Source organism: Callospermophilus lateralis, chromosome 6 (genome assembly GCF_048772815.1).
Source record: "Callospermophilus lateralis isolate mCalLat2 chromosome 6, mCalLat2.hap1, whole genome shotgun sequence".
NCBI lineage: Eukaryota > Metazoa > Chordata > Mammalia > Rodentia > Sciuridae > Callospermophilus > Callospermophilus lateralis.
In genome coordinates, this window is record NC_135310.1 from 43,961,985 (window position 1) to 43,977,471 (window position 15,487).

Here is a 15,487-nt window from a genome sequence, read left to right on the forward strand (position 1 = left end):
GGAATTCATGAAAGAAACAGCACTGATAAAGGCAAAAAGTTAGGAAATCACTATCTGTCCTAGAAAAATCATTGGCCATAGTTTGGCCATAGATGACTGAGAGGGTGAAGGTAGTTGAGGCCCATATCTGGGTACACCACAATGATGAAGATATTGTACTTTGTACAGCCCCGTCCCCCACCCCCTCCCCCAAAAGGTAAGTATTTAAGAATTTTTTCCAAGGGGAAAATCATGACTTCCTGGAATCAGGGTGGGAAAGAAAAAAGAGAAGAGAAGATGTATATGCCAAAGCAGTGATTGACCTGGAATTAGGAGACAATAAAGGGACATCTGAACTGTTTGAGGAGACAAAATGACTAAGGAGATAGTCCTGTTATTCACAGAATCTGGAAAAATCACAGAGTCAGGATGTTTTTGAAAGAAATGTGATTTTTTTTTTTTTTTTTTTTTTAGGATATATCAGGTCTATGGTGCTTGTATAAGAGTTTGATGAAAAATTTCTGGCTTGGAAATCATCCTAATGAAGGTGACAATCAAAGCTGTTGGAGTGAAGAAAAAGAGATTGAAAACAATGAGAACACAGAAACCTCAGGGGAATACTGAAAAATTGAAATTAGAAAGGGATGAGAATAAAAGAGAGAAAGAGAGAGAGAGAGAGAGAGAGAGAGAGAGAGAGAGAGAGAGAGAAATGTCAGAGAGGTGGCAGGAAAACAAGGATGTGCTATATTATAAAAATATCAAGCCAGAATTTTAAGGACACAGGATTAGTGCCCAGCACAAGAATCTTTAAAATATGAAAGTCAATTTCTGAATTTAAAATATCCACTTCTCTGTTCTACTAAGCTTGTGGAATACTAGTTCTTTTAAACAATGTCCCAAGCAAAAAAAAAAAAAAAAAAATTAAGGAAAAAGTCACTTTTGAAAATATGGAAGTAAATCCATTAAGACTTTCAGCCAATCTGTAAATCTTTGTTAAGCAGTGATCAGATAAAGACACATATGCCACACATTTATTTGAAAGCTTCTGCTTATGATAAAACATTTTGTGGAAAAATCATTGAGCCTTTTAGGGCTTTGGAGAAAATATGTTTGCAATTATTCCATTACATTGCCTAACTGCAATTTGTCTTCATCCTGGGGGCTGGAAAGAATACTTTTTGAATTAGAATTTTTTCAATTTCAGTATGGTTCTTTGTTTGGTAGTTTTCTATGTATTTCCTCCATTTAAAACTTTTCAAATGCAAGTGGTTGCCAAACTAAACCTTCCTGCCACCAGAAATTTAATAGTCAGAAAAAAAGGTGAAATTACTCTGACAGATGAAGTTCCTTCAGATGTTGTACAATTAACACTTCTTTGAATACCTCACAATATAAGCAAAACCAAGATAAACTTCAAAAATGAACCAGGTGAATGGATGGTGGATAGATGGTAAGAGATTGAGACTGGGATGCCTACCAATTTAAAATTTCCAATATTGTGGTATAGTCTGCTTCCAAATGCCAATCCATTCCAATTTAGAATAAATAAGTAGATACTGTTTAGCAACTTTTTTGTTGTTGTTGTTATGCAAGTAGGAAGATGTTACCCAGACACACTGAAATTTCTTCATCTTTGGTATTGACCCATATCTTGAACTGTTGATAGAAACAGGAGAAAGAAAAAACAAGATGCATCACTACATGCATCTAGTTAGAATGAGAAATGCATATTTTATGAAACAATGTAGATCAAACAGCAGTATTAATATTCCTTTCATGGGCACACATTGGTCTAAATAAGATTTGATATACTAATTAATATTCAACAGTCAAACTGGTGTTATAAAATTTTATCTATGAAAAATACATCCTGAATTAAAAGGATAGAAATACAAGGAGCTTTCAAAATATAGTATATTCCTTAACTAAATACTACAAACTGAATATCTAGAAATCTACAGGTGTGTGTGTGTATATGTACACACACATACACTCATACACATATATGAAAAAAATGACAATTGTACATTAGAAAATAGCATTTTTAATATCTTTACTTGTAGCATTTTTGAAATGAGTGTTTATTAAAGAAATTCATTTTATTAAGCTGGCCTAGTATGACAGATTTCCTGCAGACATATATGGTATTAAAAACTACAGAAAAACTAAAGAGTTTATATTTCAGAACAGTCTAAATTTTGGAAAACAATGCATTGGTTATAGAAACCAAGGTAAATCTGGTAAACGTCCTTTTGTTTTATGGTCATTGAAACCAAAGAACAGAGGAAAGATTTAGTTTTATTTTGTATATGCAGTAGTTTTAAAAAGATAAAAAGAAACGTTCTCACCACCTCATGTCTGCTGTATTCTGAAACTTACACATCAGTGGCCTCCAATTCTATCTGCCCTACTTTGGTCATTTTGGAGCTCTGTTTCTCCTTTCACTAGGACACTCCTTAGAATACACATTGCACTGGTGAGTTTCCCAACTGAAAGAAGAAAAAGAGAGAAGAGCCAGGTTTTTCCGGCACACTTTCTTGACACTATCCCTCTCTGTGAAGTGGAACATTTCCTCATAGAACAAAAGACAGCACTTATTTAAGCAGCTTTTACTAATGCTATGATCACAGAGAAGGTGTGTTCTAGAACAATTCTTCCCACAAAATCCCTCTTGGGTAACCAACAGAGATTTAAGAATAAAGTTAGAGCCTTATTTTAGTGGTTTCCTGTTATTATTTACTATGCTGGTATATAAGAGTAAAGTGGTATTGATCATACAGCAGTAATTCAATACTTTAAGCATGCATCTGCCACAATCACAGCATTTCCTTGATGGGGGGAATTTATCCAAAATGATTTTCCCATATTACATAAATCATACTTCCTCAAACCACGTGCCCCTGGGTGGGCATGTGTTTGCATGGGCGCATAAACACACACACACACACACACACACACACACACACACAGAGACAATTTTGCTAACAGGGTTCTGTTTAAAATGAACCACAATTTAAAGCTGCATTATGTAATCCCAACATTTTTTTCACATGTTTAAACCATACCCTCTGTTCTGTGATCCAAAGCAGGAGGGTGGTTGATGACTATGGAATCTGCTAGCCTTTCTGATTTCATGTGCTTACATTGTGTATTAGCTATGGTTCTAACTTCTAGTTTTAATGGAAACCACTGGATTGTGTGTATGTGTCTGTGTATATGGTGTTTCAGAGAAACTTTCGCCACTTCTTATTTAAATTTGTTAAAAACAATGAGACTTTTCCATTTTCTCATTGTCCCTTGTGATTTCCCGTATGTATCTCATTTCCTTACTGTGTTACGGTAGATGCTTCCTTTCCCTATGGTCTTTTACCACCATGCCCCAAAATGCAGCCACACTGGGAAATCCAAGAAAGTTCTTACTTTTTCACTCAGTCCCTCCTATAACTTGGATGAAAAGTAAAAGGAGGGCAATTTAGGACATTTAATCTATACTATAGAATGACTTTGCTTTTTATCACAGACTAATTTTGATAGAAGAAAGGAGATCCATAACCAATAACCATCAAGAAGAATTCCAAGACTCACCTTTATTTCCCTGGATGACATGTGTTCCCTAACTAAGAGGAGGACACGTGGCCCATAGTGCATCTTTTCATCGGCACTGATCCAAAAAGAGTTCTAAAGTTGATTCAAGGGACTCTGAAGGAGAAGAGTATGGTGAATTTACAAGCAATGTGTTGTCATTAGTCTTGTATTCCTTCAAGTCCTTATCTTCACAGTGATTTGTAGGAGGACATATCAGTGCACATTTCAGAGCAGACTTTTCCTGAGATGATGTTCTGATCACCAATGATTTAAGTTCCATTTTACAGTAGGCAGTTTGTCACCTTTTGCGGTAAATCTATAGTAAGTCCAACAAATCTCCTGTTCTGAAACTTCTCTGTGCTCCCTTCCCCAAATTAAACATATCCATCTTCATTTTTTAAAAAAATAATCCAGCAATATCTTCTCAACACCCATTGGTCCTTCCAGATGTGTAAGTTCCTCTATCATGTGTGCATTTCATGCTCAGTGTCATCTCCCTCGCAGAAATAGTCCATTCCATCACAGACAAATGTGTAGATCAGATTAGGCATGACAGTAACTGGTAAAATGTTTGTGTTCTTCCTTTAATAGGAAGAATAAACTATGGGGAAATGCTAACAAATCATCAGAAATTAGATTTAAAAACTGAAAGACAATCCAGCCTAATTTCATGCATTAGCCACAAAATCTATAAAGCAGAGTCAGAGTTTCTGTTATTTACTTATTGAAAAAAAAAACTATCATAGGTATGGCATGTAGGGTGTAGGATGCTGAGGAGAAACTATTTCTGGAGAAAATATTATAACTGTTAAAAGTATTCTAAAACTGAAATGCAAATATGAGAAATCAATGAAGTAAATTGGGGAAATGACATTATGGCTTTATTTTATGCACAAATTTGTGTAAACTTCACAAATTTCTCAAATTGGTGTTCCAACATTTTAAACTCTGTACTCTTCTCTCACAATAAAGTATTACACCAAGCAGCATACAAAATAGAAGCTGCTTTAACAATACCTGAATGCTCCCACCTGTATTGGACCTCAGAGATTTCTTCAGTCCCCTAAATTTTCATAGGAACCTGTTATCAATTCTTTCTAGATCCGAAATATAATCCAAGCAAGGCTTAGTTCTAGAATATTGCTTCAGCAAAGTATGACCAATTGCATCATTTGGGGAAAAACTTACAAGGTCACATCTGATGAGAGCCATACTCTCTGCCCCAAATGAACTTCCACGACTAACTTCATGCCAATATTTTAGCCACACCAACATTATGGGAATAAACACTCAGGAATGCCAGGGGTCATCTAATTTGCATAATATCAATTCAATATTTTAAAAATATTTATTTAACATTCATTCACAGGAGAAGCTACATGCCACTTGGGGCAGGGTGGGGAGTTAAAGCGAGCCATGAGGCCTGGGCTCAATTCTATGCAGCCCACTTAACAAATTAAAGCTCCCCTTCTAAATTGGACCCACCCTCAATGGGAGGCAGCTTAATGACCATCTGTTTTTACTCAAAATACTGCTCAGGGGAAGGAGGCATCTCACCTCACATTTTATCAAAGTGTTTCCTTCCAATCTCAGACAAATATGTTCTCTGAGAAGAGGTCTGGCAAATATTTTATTTTTTCATCTTGTTAAATGTTGTGGGATGGTTCAGCAACATAAAACTATTTTATCAATCCTCATGGACTCTTCCCTCAAGTCCTGGCTTTGATTAAGATCCAGGAGAAAGCCTGCTGTTTTTTAGGACACCCTGCTTAATGTTTCTACAGAATCTAAAATTTTTTTATTCCAAATTTGCTATTCTTAAAAATAGGAATCATTAACCCTTTGTATAGGTGAGGAAACTGGGTCTCAGAAGTCAAGACAATAAAAAGTTCAGGTTGTATGATTCGTAAATTACAAAGTCTAGATTCAAAAAACATGGTTTCATGAAGCTCCAATTGTCCATGGCCTTGCCCCAGTATTTGCTACACCTGATGGTGCTAGTCCTCTATTTAAATCCTAAGAAACAAAGCCATTTTGTTTTTTGGGATTGGCTACCTTCACTTAGCATTATCTTCTCTAATTCCATCCATTTACCTGCAAATTCCATGATTTTATTCTCATTTATTGATGAGTAATATTCCATTGTGTATATATGCCAATTTTTTTATTCATTCATCTATTGAAGAGCATCTAGGTTGGTCCCACAGTTTAGCTATTGTGAATTTTGCTTCTATAAACATCCAATGTTTTCTCTGATATAAGGAGGCTGACTCATAGTGGGGTAGGGAGGGGGAGCATGGGAGGAATAGACAAACTTTAGATAGGGAAGAGGGGTAGGAGGGGATGGGAGAAGGCATGGGGTTAGAAATGATGGTGGAATGTGATGAACATTATTATCCAAAGTACATGTATAAAGACACAAATTGGAATGAATATACTTTGTATACAACCAGAGATATGAAAAACTGTGCTCTATCTGCATCATAAGAATGTAATGCATTCCACTGTCATATATATATATATATATATATATATATATATATATATATATATATATTTGTAAAATGACTCAAAGAATGACCAAAAAGTAAATACATTAAAGTAACATAAAGAAAGAAAGAGAGAAAGAGAGAAAGAGAGAAAGAAAGAAAGAAAGAAAGAAAGAAAGAAAGAAAGAAAGAAAAGAAAAGAAAAGAAACAAAGCTATTTAAAGGGCACAAGGCAAAGCAGCTTGACTTGTATGGACAGAAGGGCCTATGTCCGCTTTACCTTGGTTTTGTTTTTTCTAATGAAACCAAGGTTTATGTTGTGAAAAGAATCAAGGAAGAGTGAAGCTAAGCAGAAAGAGGTTAAAATAAGAAGGTTTAGTTTGCATTTTGGAAAACTGAAATAGTAAACACATTTTGTTACCATTGTTATCTAACATGTATTAAGCATTTACTACACAACCTATGAGCTAGTACTATTTTAATCACCATTTTTAAATTTCTGGTACCAAATGGCCACTGGAACTTCCTATCACATGTCTCTTACCCAGATCCTTAGGTGAGGGAGGAGGAGCTTCCGGAAGTCCATAACATAGAGATTGTAGGAATAGCTTGACCTGTAAATGCATTTCTCTGGGAAAAGTCTCAATAGTTTCGTTGGATCATTAAGAGAATTTATGAGGTAAAAATTATTAAGAAAACTCCTACAGCTTCATATTGTACTCGTAAAAAGAATTTTGTCCTTTCTAATTATCCTACACACTGCCTAGCCTCCTGCCTCTTCTGTCTTCAGGACTTTAGATGGAAATATTTAACCAGCTGTTGAGCATCACCCTTGTCAAGGACCACCTAAATCTCAGACCCAGCATACCTGCAAGTGTGCATGTGCCCATACACACGTTCTCCTCCTGCTTTGCAAGTCTCCTGTGACAGCACTGCCTCTCATCCATCCTGGAAAGCTTGTAGTCCTCCTATTAGTTTTCTTCTGCTTCTTTCAATCAAGCATCAACCACAGCTCATTATACCTCATAAGGGACTGCTGAACACATCCCATCTCTGACAGCCTTACCTTGATCTTTTCAACAATCTCCTCGTTGGTGTCTCTTTAAACCACCCACTCCATGTTACTCTAAGTGGCTCATCAAAGAGGCTAAGACCACATCGCACACAAGGTCAGTAAGGACTTTGTTTCCAATTTTCCATCTTTCTCATTATTTTGCCTTCACACTTTATATTCCATTTCCAGAACTACATCTTTTAGAAAACAAATGTCCTCCATATTTTGTTTTTCTTAAACTGTTGGCACTTCGCAGCACATTCATTCCAATCTCCCTCCCACCCACTGCTCCCCTTCTAACAAATTTCTATACAAATTAATGACTCTTTTTCTTGAAGCCTTCCTGAATGCCCAAGGGGAAATTAAATGCTTCTCCTCTGTGCTTCAGTCCAGATCAGTGGTTCTCAAACTGTAGTATGCAGCAGACACACCTGGAAGACTTGCTCAAGCATAGCTTGCTGACTCAGGTTTTGATTCATCAGATCTTGGGGTGAGGCCTGAGGGTTGACCGGGTCAGACAGTCACCATGTAGGATTTAGCTTCTTGCTTACTGGACCAGCATGACTGGGTAGCCATCTATGCCTGAGGTTCAAATAGCATTAGCCACTCTTTCCATAAAGGGTGCTGGAACTGGCAGGCAGGTGAGGTCAGCACTGCCTGTGAAGCACATCTGCCCCAAAGGTATTGACCTGTTTTGCTCCTAATCAGAAGTAACAGCATTTTAACCTCCTTCAACAGAAATCACTAGTGGTACAGTTTTAGAAATTTTATCTCCAAAGTTTTCAGAAGGCTGTAGGAGAAAATTATCAAAGCTCTTAAAGTTGTAACATCTGAAAATTACAGTAATCTTGAAACTTTTATCTCCTGAAGAATCAAACAGAACAATTATTTAATCCTGAAAATAATTTTAAGAGTGAGAGCAAAGAAAAACATTAGTTGCACAGGTATTTAGAAAACTAATGTCATATTTGCAAAAATAAAGTAGTCTTTTCAAACTGCTGAGAAATATGACAGTATAAAAAGAAATATTCAAGATATTTTTTTCATCCTGGAATAAATGATTTATCTACTTGAAAAGCAAATATATAAGCAGGTTTCTTGACAAGGACCTCTCCCATGGAGCAGTGTTTCTGAGGTTCATTATGTAAGTTGTATTACACAGATGGATGCAACAGCAGTAGAATCAACTTTATCTTAATTAATATGATCCTTTGCTTTGAGACTCTTTGAAAGTTATTTCCTTAGTTTAAGACATCATGGAAAAAGTTAATTTGTGTCCCTTTAAAAGATAACTTCTGGGCTGGGATTGTGGCTCAGCAGTAAACTGCTCACCTAGCACTTGCGAGGCCCTGGATTCGATCCTTAGCACCACATTAAAAAAATAAATAAAATAAAGATATTGTGTCCAACTAAAACTAAAAAATAAATAAATAAATAAATAAATATGTGAATGTGTGTGTATATGTATAAAGATAACTTCTGTGATCCTAGAGAAACACAGGAGCACAAAGAAAAATCTATCTCTTTCCTCCACCCATCCCTATTTGAAAATAGTCCTTTTTGTTAGCATTTACTAAATCAAGCTTGCTTCAACATGTTTCAAATTATGTAGCATGTTTAAGACATTACCTGCTTTGTTCACATGAATAAATACGAATCTCTTGCATGATCTGCTCAGTATCTGGTGCCTAATGAATGTTAAACATCCTGGACTCTGCTTCTCTCCTTTGATTTGAAAGAGGTGCTTGTTATTTGCCCTCTCAAACATGAATTAGAAAAAGAACTTCAACAGCCCCTTTCCCAGCAGTTATTTCTGCCAGATTTCTTTTGATCTGAACCAGATTCCCAACTGGCAGTCTCTCTGGATGACTATAAGTTCTTATAATTTTACAGGGAATGGTAACTTATTTCCTCAGTCCCCTCACACATTAGACAACTTGAATAGGCAGGTTTTTATAGATTTATTGGATTTATTAATGCCTTTAATAAAAATCACCTAGAATTATACCCTGGTAGCAGGACATTTCTATGTTGTTGGTGCACCCATGCTTACCAGCGATCAGAATCAACTTACTAGTTTGCATTTTTTCAAGTTATATCAATGGAAGAAATAGGTAGTTTTAATGTTTTTTTTTTTTTTTTTTTTTTTTTTTTTTTAACCTATTAAGAGATTGACCCAAGGGCTGGGGATGTGGCTCAAGCGGTAGCGCGCTCACCTGGCATGCGTGCGGCCCGGGTTCGATCCTCAGCACCACATACAAAGATGTTGTGTCCGCCGAAAACTAAGAAAATAAATAAATATTTTTTAAAAAAGAGATTGACCCAAGGTTCCCAATAGCTTGTGTTTTTAAATGAATTTTTCTTCCCTTTCTCCCAAACTTCTCTACATGACAGATGAACTCAGAATCCCATTGCAAAAGTCAAGGAAATGAGGGATATCAGAAGATAAAGTCATTTTCAAGGTAGGATAATGCCTCGTTTCAACCCAGCTGAGATTCTTGTCATCAGAAGACTCTTGCAAGAATGTTGGCATTTACCTGACAGAAAAGAAATACTTCTCTCTCCTTTCTATACTGTCCAAGGTATTTCTTGCCAACAAACACTCATCTTATTCCTATTCGTCACAGTTTAAAATGATCATATTCAGTCTTAAATTTTCTTCATAAATAAAATATCCTTATTTTCTTTTTTTGTGTTAATTTGTCTCTACTCATACTGTCTCCTCAAAATTCTTTGTCTATTTTAAGTTGTAAGGATCCCTAAATTAAGAGCAGGATATATGATGTCACCCAAAGAAGTAAAGAAAGGTACTTGAAAGAAAGTTATCAAAGACATTCAGTTATTTGATTTTGATCATCACAGATATAAAATACTAAAAGTTTCCTTGGAATTAAATTCTTGATAATCTACTGAGAAGGAAGGTAAGCTAACAAGATGTTAGGTTATTATTCTCATATTCCAACACATATGAGCATGCAAATATGTATGCTTAATATTTTCACAATTATTATTTCATAAATAACCCCAATAACTGTAAGAGGTATTATTACTTGCAAGTTTTAGACAAGAAACTAATGTTCAGAGATGTTACCAAGCTTTCTCATAAAAAGAAGTGACAAGCACATAGGAATATATTCCAGAATAGCAGTGATAATAATATTATATATATTCAAAAATAATATATATATATATACAACAAATATATAGATCTATATATTTAAATAGATAGATATAAATAAATGATGTGAAGGCATGTTGAATCTGAATATAGATTATTTATAGTTAATAAATTTCTTAATTTCTTCTTATTCCTGACTTCAATAAATTTAAGATCATCCTCTAAGCACTTATATACTGAAGTCAAAAGTTTGACTCTTACTACCACAAAGGAGTCAATTTTTCTAAGCATGAATTTCCCATTGATATGTGGGATAAGAAAAGAACATTGTTAGCATTTAAGGGCTATTTTAAAAAAGAAGAAAAAAAGAAAGATTTTTCTTCACAAACCAAAGCAGACACAGTGTTTGTGACTGTCATAAATTACTTCCTAGCAAGGAAGCACTTGTCCCTTGTCCCTTGTTCTTCCTGGGCTGCTCCCCACCCCACCCCACCCCCTTCAAGGGAAAAAAAAATAATAAAGTTGAGGTCTGCTGAGTCATTTTCATAGTGTTCTTTCATATGCTGGTATTGGTCACCTTACAAGTAATAATTTTTCCCAGTTGCCCTTGTGGACTATTTTCTATGTGCCTGTTATTATTAAGATACTCCACTCCTCTCAAAACCCCATGAGGTAGCTACTATTACATTCTCTCCCCAGCAATAACTAATGAGTCTAATGAAACATAGCTACCTCATTAAGGAACAAGGGAGAATGCTGAGATTCCAGTGCATGATTTCCTGTCTGCCATGGAAAATTCCAAGCCACATCCTGTGACTTGCCAGATTATAAGACTTTAATGTCACTATCTCACATGCTGAGAGTTTAAAAGAAAGGAAAGTACTAGCAAATTGTATGGATGGTAGATGAGTTAGACATTACTACCATTACTTGGAAATCCTTCCACAAGCAGAAAGTGGCTGCAAATGACAAGGTGCTTCTGACACCAACCCAGATTCCATGCACCTACCCTTATCACCACACTTTTTCTTTCTTCCTATTTCTGGTTTCTTGTTAGTTTATATTTTCCTGTATCACTTACTCATTTTCCTGTAAATATTGATCATCTTTTTTCTCCTATTGCAATGTAAACTTCTATATCTGTACAGTTTATATTCTTGTGTATACATAAATGGGTGAATGTAAGAATACATTTTGTTTGAAAGGATCTGACAAAGGGTATTTTTGTGTTGTTTGTTTTAAAAAACAAATTTCAAGTGTTAGTTACATCTACTATTCTGGATGCTAGAGAGATTTCTCCCCTTATGTAGCGGAGGGGAATATGAGTAGGGATTGAGTGATGAAGAGGGAGAAAAACTGAGTAGTAGGTAGCAGTGACCTCAAGAGCTCAAAGTGGAAAAAGATAAAAGTGCAATCAGATTTTTTGTGAGCTACCGTCCACATAGGATATCACCATTCATTTTCAATATTACTTGACTCATTTTTGAAATTCCCTTCAGTTCTTGTTTCTTCCATTTTTTAAAGAGAGTTTTCCAACCTATGGTCTATATTTATACACACACTTTCTAGTGGGCAATCTTGGTGCTGCCATTAAACATTCCTTATAATACCATCAATTTTAGCTTTAAGAAATCTACATTGATACCTATGATAATAGTAGAGTGGTACTTTCTTCCCCAACAGAGATGGTACTTTATGAGATTGTCACTTATACTTTCAGAACACCTTTTTTTGAAAGAGTATCTTTCAAATTCAATTGAAACGGAAAAATGGAATTACAATGATATTTAATGTCATGAAATAAAGGTAAACCTACAAATCTTGTGGTAAATGCTCTGGAATGATTATGTGGAATAGTGAGAAGAGCATGAACTTGAATCAGCCAAATGACCCTTCTGATTTTATCTTGTTTAGCTACAAAATGACGATAACAATTCCCCGGTAAGTTGTTAGGATTCAGATGAATTGCCAGGAATTCTGCCAAGCACAGAGTAGGGACTTAATAAAGCAAAATTATTACTATTAATTTATTTGACCCACTGAGCAGCACTGTAACAAAAAGAAAAGAAACAAATTTTAGTTTTTAATTTTTTTCCAGGAGGAAGCTGACCCTCCTTAATCACCCTCACCTCACTTTTTGCATTTTGAACTAAAAGCTTTGCTTACATCCCTGCCTCCCTTTCCTAGACAATGAGCTTTTCCGAATAGGGCCTACACTGTTAGCATGGCATTGCCAATGGCTAATTCTGTGCCAGGACATATAGTTTGATAGTTAATTTGATTTGTCCACTTGACTGAGCCATGGGATATCCCAACATTGGGCCAGACATTATTCTTGGTGTCTGTGAGGGTGTTTGGGAATGAGATTGACATTTGAATCCACAGACTGAGTAGATTGCCCTCCCTAATATGTGTAGGCCTTATCTAATCAACCAAAGAACTGAATAGAGCAACAAAGACTGAGCAAGAGGGAATCCTGCCTGCCTGACTGGCTGATCTATAACATTGGTGTCCCCACCTTGGGTCTCAAACCTCTCAGCCTTGCGTATGGAATTGACAACATTGGCTTTCAAGTTCTACATCTCTTGGACTTGGACTGGAACTCCATCAGCTCTTCTGGAGCTTCAGTTTGCTGTACAGACCTTGGATTTCTCAACCTCCATAATGATATAATCCAATTCTTTGTAATAAATTTCTCTCTTTCATTTATGTGTGAATGTATGTCTGTGTGTGTGTGTGTGTGTATACACATACACAAAATTCATCTCAAACCCAATTATGGAACTGATTTAAGTGAGTGAAACCTTCCCTAAGTCATGAGTTCTCTAGGAGGGACAACTCCTGATGGATTTTAAACACTCACCTTAGAAGAATCAGTTTAGAGTTTCAAATTGAACTTCAGGCTTTGATCCTCAAATCAATTTCTGATGGAGAAATGCAGCTCTGGTTTTGACTGAAGAAAGCTACAATATTGAAATGAGTTTTTGGACATTGAACAGCTGTTTTTAAAAATTCCATGATTCCATTTTAAGTGAGTAAGACACATGTGGATTAAATTTTCTCAAAATATACAAGTTTGAAACACTAAGGGAACCTGGTTTGGGTTTGGTTGGCTGAAAAGCATTTGCAATCCAATGCCTATCTCTTTCCTCCACAACTCTTGCTGAAAGTTTTCTTCTTGCAAACTGCTTTTCACTCACAAACTCCGCATATGCAAGAGTGATGTCAGGAATGAGAACAATATTGAAAATCAGTCCTGGAAGAAGTTGTTCCTGAAATTTAATAAACCGTGAACCAACTCTATGTGCAACTCCTATAAGTCTCTTTGATAACCTCGTACCACCAGAAAGTATCAGGCTGTTTTCAAATGACTTTAAAAATCACCTCTTGAAACAGTATATCATTGAAGCTTGGATCTTCATTATTTCTCAATTTATGAACTGTTCTTTTATTTTGGGAGGTAGTTATTTCACTCTGTTAGAAAGAACCTCTAGAATTACTTTTTAAACATAAGATACTTTCTAGGGGACAAAAAAAAAATTGCCTTTGTAAATCTCAGTAAAGTAGTAAATGTGCATTTAGATGGCCTTTTTCTGAAATGGTTTTAGTACCACAAAAACTATGAACTTCAGTTTTGAAAAAGACCGTTCACCTGGTCTTGAGTACAGTGGCAAGATTCACACTACAAACATCGGGTGGATATTTTTTCTGTTAGTTACATTTTTAATTTGGGGATTTATCTTAAGGAAACTGTAATGGTTAAATACAAGGAGTATTTCAGAGATGTAATTTCTATTGCATTTCTTTTAAGTCAGTAACGAACTGGTGGAAGGTCACATAGGGTAACTGGAAGATGCAGAGGGTCGCAGGGTATACATGACCAGGCAAGCTTACCACCAGACCACACTGCTCTGTGTACAGACATCCTGTGGTTAGCTGAGTCAATAACTGAAGCTCCCAAAGCTACTTTTCCCAACAAAAATAATGGGCTTTAATAAATTTGTCCTGACTGTTGTGTGAGGAGTGAAACAGAAAAAGGATCACCAGAAGGGGACTGTATTGTGATACTTACCACTCAACAACAATTATTGAACACCTCCTTTGTGAAGAATAATGCACTAACCAGGCCTGTTGGATACAAAGTATAAGATGTAACCCATACCTCTACAAAACTCTTGATTGAGTTTAGGAATATGAACTATGCAACCTCATACATTTCCCCCCTCCCTCTGTCATTCTCTACATATTTATGGAAACACAAATATGCACAAGTAAGCATGTGTGCATATTAAAAAAAATACACACATGTAAAAACTCAGTAAATGAAGGCCAGCATATAAGAAATTACCCTGAAGCTGTTACAAACAGTAACCATTCCAGAAGGGCTTATGTCAGGTTTTTTTTTTTTTTTTTTTTTTTTTTTTTTTTTTTTTTTTTTTAATGGGGAGTTAAAAGAGAATGAAAAGATGCAAGGAAGAAGAGACAACCAGCAGGAAGAATTTCTCTGGCATCACATGTTTTTGCTAATGTCCATGTTATAAGTGATTAGGCTTTGAAGCAAGGTGGTGATTATGAGGACAAGTACAGAAAGGCATGACTTTTGGAGACACTTGGGAAATAGGAGGCTATAATTCTCATACTTTTATTGTCCCTACCCTGGAGAACTGTCTGTGACCACCCATCTACAGAAATGCTTCTCAAGTGGCAAGGACTAGATTTGCTTTTTCCCAATCCATCATGAACTAATAGTTTTATAAAATGCAATAAAAATAAATTAGTAGAAAAATGAAATAAAAAATAACCACTCTTAAAATAAAGTCCTATTTTTTTTATTATGAAATTCAAACATAAGGTTACATTTTAGTAAATATAATAAGAACAAATCTAATTTGGGTAAAAAACAAAAAAAAAATCTGTAAATGTTGTTCATTAGTAATGTGCATGTAGGCAATTGCTACTACACTCATAACTTTTTTTTTGACTCACCATTATGACTAAACTAAAATTATTAGTAAAATAGTCACTCCCAACAACAAAAGCCTATTCCCACATTTAAAAAAAAATAAAGTGTATTGATACTTGGGGTTTTTAAATTTTTTTTTTAGTTGTCAATGGATCTTTTAATTAATTAATTAATTATATGTAGTGCTGAGTATCAAAACCAAGGACTCACACATGCCAGGCAAGCACTCTACCACTGAGCCACAATTCCAGCCCTGATACTTGGTTTTTAACATGACAAATGAGCTAGCTTTTCACTTA

At 35.5% G+C, this 15,487-nt stretch overlaps 1 long non-coding RNA gene across 1 annotated transcript; it reads right to left on the reverse strand.

Moving 5' to 3' along the window:
- Nucleotides 1-207: 207 nt before the first annotated feature.
- LOC143402352 (uncharacterized) lies at nucleotides 208-13,177 on the reverse strand. Its single transcript, XR_013091713.2, has 3 exons — nucleotides 13,089-13,177; nucleotides 2,359-2,468; nucleotides 208-1,635 (listed from the first exon to the last, which is right to left on the reverse strand). It is a non-coding gene; the product is annotated as an uncharacterized LOC143402352 (long non-coding RNA).
- Nucleotides 13,178-15,487: the final 2,310 nt, after the last annotated feature.